The sequence below is a fragment of the Oryctolagus cuniculus genome, chromosome 14 (assembly GCF_051225735.1).
Source record: "Oryctolagus cuniculus isolate XC-2025 breed Fujian yellow rabbit chromosome 14, ASM5122573v1, whole genome shotgun sequence".
NCBI classification, from domain to species: domain Eukaryota; kingdom Metazoa; phylum Chordata; class Mammalia; order Lagomorpha; family Leporidae; genus Oryctolagus; species Oryctolagus cuniculus.
In genome coordinates, this window is record NC_142880.1 from 74,119,274 (window position 1) to 74,126,420 (window position 7,147).

The window sequence follows — 7,147 nt, forward strand, 5'->3', positions numbered from 1 at the left end:
CCAGGAAATGGAATATAGACATATCTTTTGGGGGGCACCTCTATTCAAGTCATTATACTTATCAAATTAGTAAGGCTTTAAATCAAATGAATATTCAGTGTATGCAAGACAACCACAAAGCACACACACACACAGCTGAGAAGGACATAAAGTGGTACAATTCTATTCAATGCAATATGGCAGCAGGAATCAAGACCATTAAAAGCATTCATATTCTTGTCTAATAATCCCTCATGTAGAAATCATAGACATATGTTTCAATATGAACAATCAGAAGATTCCAATTTATATATACATAAAATTTTCATAGCTTTGGAGAAAAGACATGGAAAAATACATCAAAATATCCCTAGTAGTTGCCTTTGCATGATAACATTATGGACACTTTTTATTATAGTTGATGATATTTGCATATTTTATAATGAGCATGCATTGCTTTAATAATCATGTTTTACTTTCAAGTTTAATCATATGAAATGTGAATTGGAGATTGTTCACAAGGAAAAAATAAATGACTAGTCATAGAAGTTCCTCAATTATTTTCCAAAATATTCACAGTCTATATGGCTTTATCTCCAGATCCAAAGCAAGATAAAATCCCGATAAAATAGATGATGAAAGCCAAAGTTCTGGGGGTTCCCAGGATTCAGGCCTCTCTAAAGAAGATTAAAATTAGAGCAAGACAAGCTTCTGTGCTATGATCTACAAGGACCAGCATGTTATGAGGATAAAGCGTTCTTAAGAAGTCATCTTAGGTCAGCACCGCGGCTCAGTAGGCTAATCCTCCACCTTGCGGCGCCAGCACACGGGGTTCTAGTCCCGATCGGGGCGCCGGATTCTGTCCCGGTTGCCCCTCTTCCAGGCCAGCTCTCTGCTGTGGCCAGGGAGTGCAGTGGAGGATGGCCCAAGTCCTTGGGCCCTCCACCCCATGGGAGACCAGGAGAAGCACCTGGCTCCTGCCATCGCATCAGTGCGGTGCGCCGGCCGCAGCGCACCAGCCGCGGCGGCCATTGGAGGGTGAAGCAACTGCAAAGGAAGACCTTTCTCTCTGTTTCTCTCTCTCTCACTGTCCACTCTGCCTGTCAAAAAAAAAAAAAAAAAAAAAAAAAAAAAAAAAAAAAAGGAAGTCATCTTGGTCACATTTTTTTTATTACCTAAAGGCAAGCTGCACTGTAGAGAAACAGGCATTCTAGAAGGAGGAATCCAGTATTTCTGTTGGGTTTTCATGTTCTTAAATATATCAATTATATTTGACAATGTTCTGCAGGTTAAGTGACTGAAGGAGAGAGTCCATGAATTCCCTCTTGGGAACAATTTAAGAAACAAAGGGGAAACTGTGTCTTTGATTCTCTATTAAAATTTGTTACATAAAGCTCAAAATTATTTTATGATTCTATTTAAGCAGATTCCTGTATTAACTTTGCCTTATGATATTAGTAATGAAATAATTGTAAAGCACAAAGCTATCTCTATTAAAACTGCCATGAAAAATATTCAAATTCCTCCCACAAAAAGAAGTTTCCTAATGTGCCAGATACAAGTAGAAGTAATGTGTTTAACCCTCATCATCACCTTAAAAAATCATTAGCTCAACAAGACAAATGCCTTTTATGGAAGGCCAGCATATAAGGTTCGACATAACCTGAAGACACCAATTAGCCTTAAAATATAGTTACAGAGAATTTAGTTAGTGTGTGCTTACTTAGTCATTATTAACTTCGTCTCTTCAATGCATTACTCAATAAAATCACCAAGAAGCAAATATCTTGCAGATCCTGTCTCAGGAAGCCTTAGAAGAACTGATGGCTTTCCCATTCAGGACACACAAAACATCTTAAGGATTAAGACAATTGTGGTCAAAAGACTCTTCTCTTCCATTATGTAAAAAGATCCTCAAAGCCTTTAACCTCAAGAGATTATGCAGAAAATGTGCATACAGTTTCCCTAGAGGAAATTCAGTTTGGGTGACTAACTCCATGAGAAGGTGAAGCACAAAGAAAGGGAAGAGAATAACTGAGGAAGACTTGATTAAAGTTGGACAGTTATGCTGAGAATTGAGATCTAGTCAGGTGCATTTATCATCCTCAGGACTGTAGTTATAGTTCCAAAAGTCATCTTTCCAGGGAAATGACCATGCAATAAACATGGTACTTACATAGAGTACATAGCAAACAATCTATTACTTGATGGACTTGGTAAGGATATTTGGGTGTACTTATAACCTATGAAGGGAATTATTTAAATGGAGATTGGGATTTTAAAATAAATGACAAAAATACATACACATTTCAAATATACATAAGTATGTGAATATATACACTCATAAATGTGTGCAAGGACTGTGTCTTTCCCATTCTTCAATTGAAAAATCAAAAGAAGACAGAGGTAAACCTGAGAAAGCTTAGCTTCAAGAGATTGATGAGAAATTAAGAAAGGCCCTACCTGGGAAAGCAGTGGAAGATGGCCCAAGTCCTTGGAGCCCTGCACTCATGTGGGAGACTGGGAAGAAGCACCTGACTCCTGGCTTTGGATTGGTGCAGCTCCAGCCATTGCAGCTATTGGGGGAGTGAACCAATGGAAAGAAGAACTTTCTCTGTCTTTCCCTCTCACTGTCTGTAACTCTTCCTCTCAAATAAATAATAAATAAATCTTAAAAAGAAAAAAGAAAGGCACTAAGACAATACTTATATACATAGAAAGAAAGTATAAAGTCTAGACAACCATTAAAAATGATTATATAGACATATATTTGTTGGCTCTGACATATTTCTTCTTATTAAAAAGTAATAGAACACCCTGTCTGATGTGTTCCTATTTATGTGAAAGTGTTTATACATGTATAAAATGTTTCTGTTGTTCGTTGAACACCCAATAAGTATTTTGTTAAAAGAACAGGGATCATCTCAAAGTAGTTAAACCTGGAATGAATTTTGCTTCTTCCTTTTCCTTTTCTCTATTGTTTTATTTATTTTTTAAATAAAGATTTTGACAAGTAGGACAAAGATTTGCTTTTTTCAAAAAGGAGAAAACACAAAGAAATAACATCACATTATTTATATAGCATGTGGTTCAGTAATGCAATCGTTTTGAAACAATATTCGTCATTCAATTTGGATTTCACTCAACTTCATTGCACTGTTCCAGGTTCTGTCTTTTTCACAAGCCAAGTTTCAGAGAAGGAAGAATTTAGATAAGGACAAGTCATGATGACAACAGTGCATAAATGAACTCCCAAAAAGTTAGGAAGAAAAAAAGATTCCATATTTCTGTGTTTTAGTTCAAGGTTTTCCCACTTTTCTGCTGAGCACACTCACAGTAAAGAAGATATCCATAAGGTCATTTCAACCTCCAAAGTTCTCTAAAATCTTATGTTTGCTCTAGACAATTATGAAATTTTGCATTGTATTTCTTTTTTAAAAATATCTTATTTATTTATTTGAGAAGTAGAGTTACAGACAGTGAGAGGAAGAGACAGAGAGAAAGGTCTTCCTTCAGCTGTTTTACTCCCCAAATGACTACAATGAACAGAGCTGTGTGGATCCAAAGCCAGGAGCTTCTTAGGGGTCTCCCATGTAAGTGCAGGGGTCCAAGCACCTGGGCCATCTTCTGGTGCTTTCCCAGGCCATAGCAGAGAGCTGGATCAGAAGAGGACTAGAAGTGGTGCCCATATGGGCTGCCGGCACCGCAGGTGGAGGCTTAGCCTACTACGTCACAATGCTGGCCCCAATTGCATTGTATTTCATAATATCTTTTGAATTTCTAATACAAAATAAGGTTTAAAACTACTTAATTTGGAGTAAAACTGATGCTCCTATATAGAGTAAGCTTGACTTTTTTTTTTAATGGCTTTTGAATGCTTGGTAGGCTGAGAGGATTGGGTGCCCATTCCTCTAGAGAAGCAATTGCAGTCTTGCAAATGCAGCGTGTAAGAGCCGCACTGCCAACAGAACCGCTGCTCTTGTGAAATAAGGCTCCAACTTTGCCTAGGGCTGCCCAGCACCTGATGGGAATCACTGAACATGGACGGGAAACACATGATGAGTTAGGCATCGAAGTCATTCGCTTTTATTTACTGTTACTTTAAGAAATAGTGTTCATTTTACCCGTTCTTTTTAACCTACAAGTCCTAAAAATTTAAATAGTTTTTCAAAAATGTAAAACAGTAGGTAAGCAAAACAAAGTCACTAAGTACTCGTTGAGTACTTTGAATTTGACACATCAAAAAAAAAAATATAAAGCTGAGACCAAGTTTTTATTTCAAAGGACTTTATATGTGTGATGATGATCTTCTTGTCATTCTGTCAATATTGACAGCTTCACTGCAGATTTTGTGGTAACATTTAAAACATTAACAGACACTCAGCAGTAAATGAGTAAGCCCCTGATATTCATAAATCACCTACCAAATAAAATTTAATTTTAAAACAAGGTATTTCCCCTTCCTTCTCCAGAACGACAAAACTTAGAGTTTGTCTCTATCCTCCAGAAAATAATATTATCCTTTCCAGTACACTTTTTTTGCTCTTAAGAAACATATTTTCACAATCCTGAAAATTAAACAAAAAGAATAATTTTAATAAAGACGTCGGACATTCAAAATCTATCCATAACTGATCATTCTTCTTATTTCAAAAGGAAAAAGTAATGACCCTGTATATCTCATGAAGAGGGAGGCGAGGAGCAATAAAGATACCAGCTGATGAACATTAAATTAAAACCACGTGGAAACTTGGCAGGAGGCTCTGGAATACAAAAGCAGAATTTAGAAATTACTCTTTCTGAATTTTGGTAACTGAGCAATCAAGAAAAATAAGTTCCATGTCGTTGTAAACCTGTGCAGTTCAAAAACTCTAAAATAATATTGGCTTTTGAAGGAAGGAGAGTACAAGCTAGAGCTGCCAGTTTGGGGCAGGTTTTCAGGGCTAAATGGAACCTTTAATGGCTTCTTTTTTCTTTTGCAATTATTCATTTCTTGGGTTCAGTGAAACGTGTTGAATCCCAAAGAATGATCTTGTTTTTTTTTTTTTCCTAAAAATAATACAGTCCTACAAAATAAAAGAGAAAAAATTTAATCTACTTCTAGCTAAAAGAGCATTTGTAAAAGAACTACAAGTTTTTTTACATTCAAAAGTTACTCAATGTAGTAAATTACTGTATCCTATTTTGGCACCATATTTAAATTGTCGGAGCCTGAAAAAGTAAGTGCCAATGCTTAATTCAAAGAGATATTTATCACATTCTCTAAACTGATGGGAAGAATACACAGACACAATAGGGATTACAAGTCTCTTTGATGAAGTCTCCGTGATTGGAACCTGTTTTTTCCTCTTTCATGGAACAAGAGATAATTGCTCTGAAATAAATATTTCCCTTTTTGAAAAATGATTCAAACAAGAGATAATTGGACAAAATAACGTACTGCGTACATAGTTAAGGTAGAAAATAATAAATAAATACAAACACACACCGAACACTAAGATTACATCTCTGCTTTCTATTTTCAAAAGAGAAAAGGTAATGAGCAGACAGCCACTTGTAATTTACAAGCTGAAGTCTTCCTTTGACAACCCACAGATCAATTAAATCCTCTTCAAATTAGTTTTGATGTGTTAATGTGGGAGTCCCCCACCTCCTGAGGTTTCCAGGCACTGTTACTAGATTTTTACATTGGCTTTCCATTGAATTGTTTCTAGTGTTTTGTTGCATGTTAATACAAGGTCATTTGAAACTATGTAAATACAGGGAACAGTAACTCTAAAGCAGATTATTCTTCAGTTGGCTTTGTTTTTTCACACTGTCTTCTGCCTTAGACTAGCTAATAAAAGCTAGAAAAGACTTGGATCTTGTTGAGCTTTTCTATAGCTGTGTTTGCAATCTTCAGCAAAACTTAGATTATCAAAATGTAGCAGGTGACCACATTCCAATTACCACAACTTGTTCAAAACCACCGATTATTAACCTTAATCTGTCACACACAAACATTTACCTCTAACATAGTAACTAACAGATGAAGAAAGAATATTTTAAATTTATGACTGGGTACTTCTTTTCACATATGATGGAATCCAAAACAATCCCTCAGTTTTATCTGACAGGGAATTACTGTCACGTTTGCCTCCCCAATGCTTCCTGTTGGGGGTGAGCGGTCTATTCTTCAGCATGACAAAGTCTGATTTCTGAATGGCTGGTGGTGTCAAAGGGCCATTCGTATGCTAAGCCTTTTAGTGGCATGGGATAGCTCCATCCTGCTTCCCTCAATTGTTGCAATTGGGCCACGTGACGAACTGATGATTTCAAGGCAAGCTTTGGAATCTTGATGTCTTCCAGAAATTAATATTCCTTCTGGTAAGATAATCTATTGACTCCTCTAGCTCAATTTTTAAATGTATGAAAAGAGGCACAGCCTTAATGAAACTTCTGAACCTTGAGAAAAGAGAAGCCTCTTCAAACAAAATTGCTAGCTTCTCTCATAATTAGGCTTTAAGACTTTAAAAACAAGTTTAATCTGTTGGGAGAACCTGTTGATAGCTTTCATCATGCTCTTCATAAATTTTAAAAATTCTACAAAAAATGGTGAGAATTAGACTGACAGCAATTTTTCAAAACTAAATCAACCATGCAAAAATTTTGAGTACTTTTTTATATAATTAACTCTTTTATCACCCAGTACTAAGTTTTTTTCCTTTCTTGAAATACTATTTTTGTGTTTATTATCCAGCATCCACAGTACATTAGAATAAACACAAAACAATCATTTGAAAACAGATTGGCTGTTTTTTTTATTAGATGAGTATACTGGTTGATTCCTTATGTTTTATAATTATTCACATTTAATCTGAAAATCATTGTTTGTTTAAATAGCACATTCAGCTCCAAAGATTTGAAAGAGAATACATTTTAGGCTGTGATTCCAAAGGAGCAGATTACAAGGCAAAATTGATCAGTTTCTTGGCCTTCAGAAATGAGATCCACATAGAGTGTGTTAATTTGCTTGTGTGTGCATGGGGGTGGGGATATCCCAAGAGTATTAAACCACATACATATTCAAAGGCAGAGAGAAAACAGTTTGCCAAGTCCAGCGCCTAGTGTTTTCTAGATTACTGATATTTATATTAGACTCAAATTTGCTTTTATTTCTAGTTGGTGA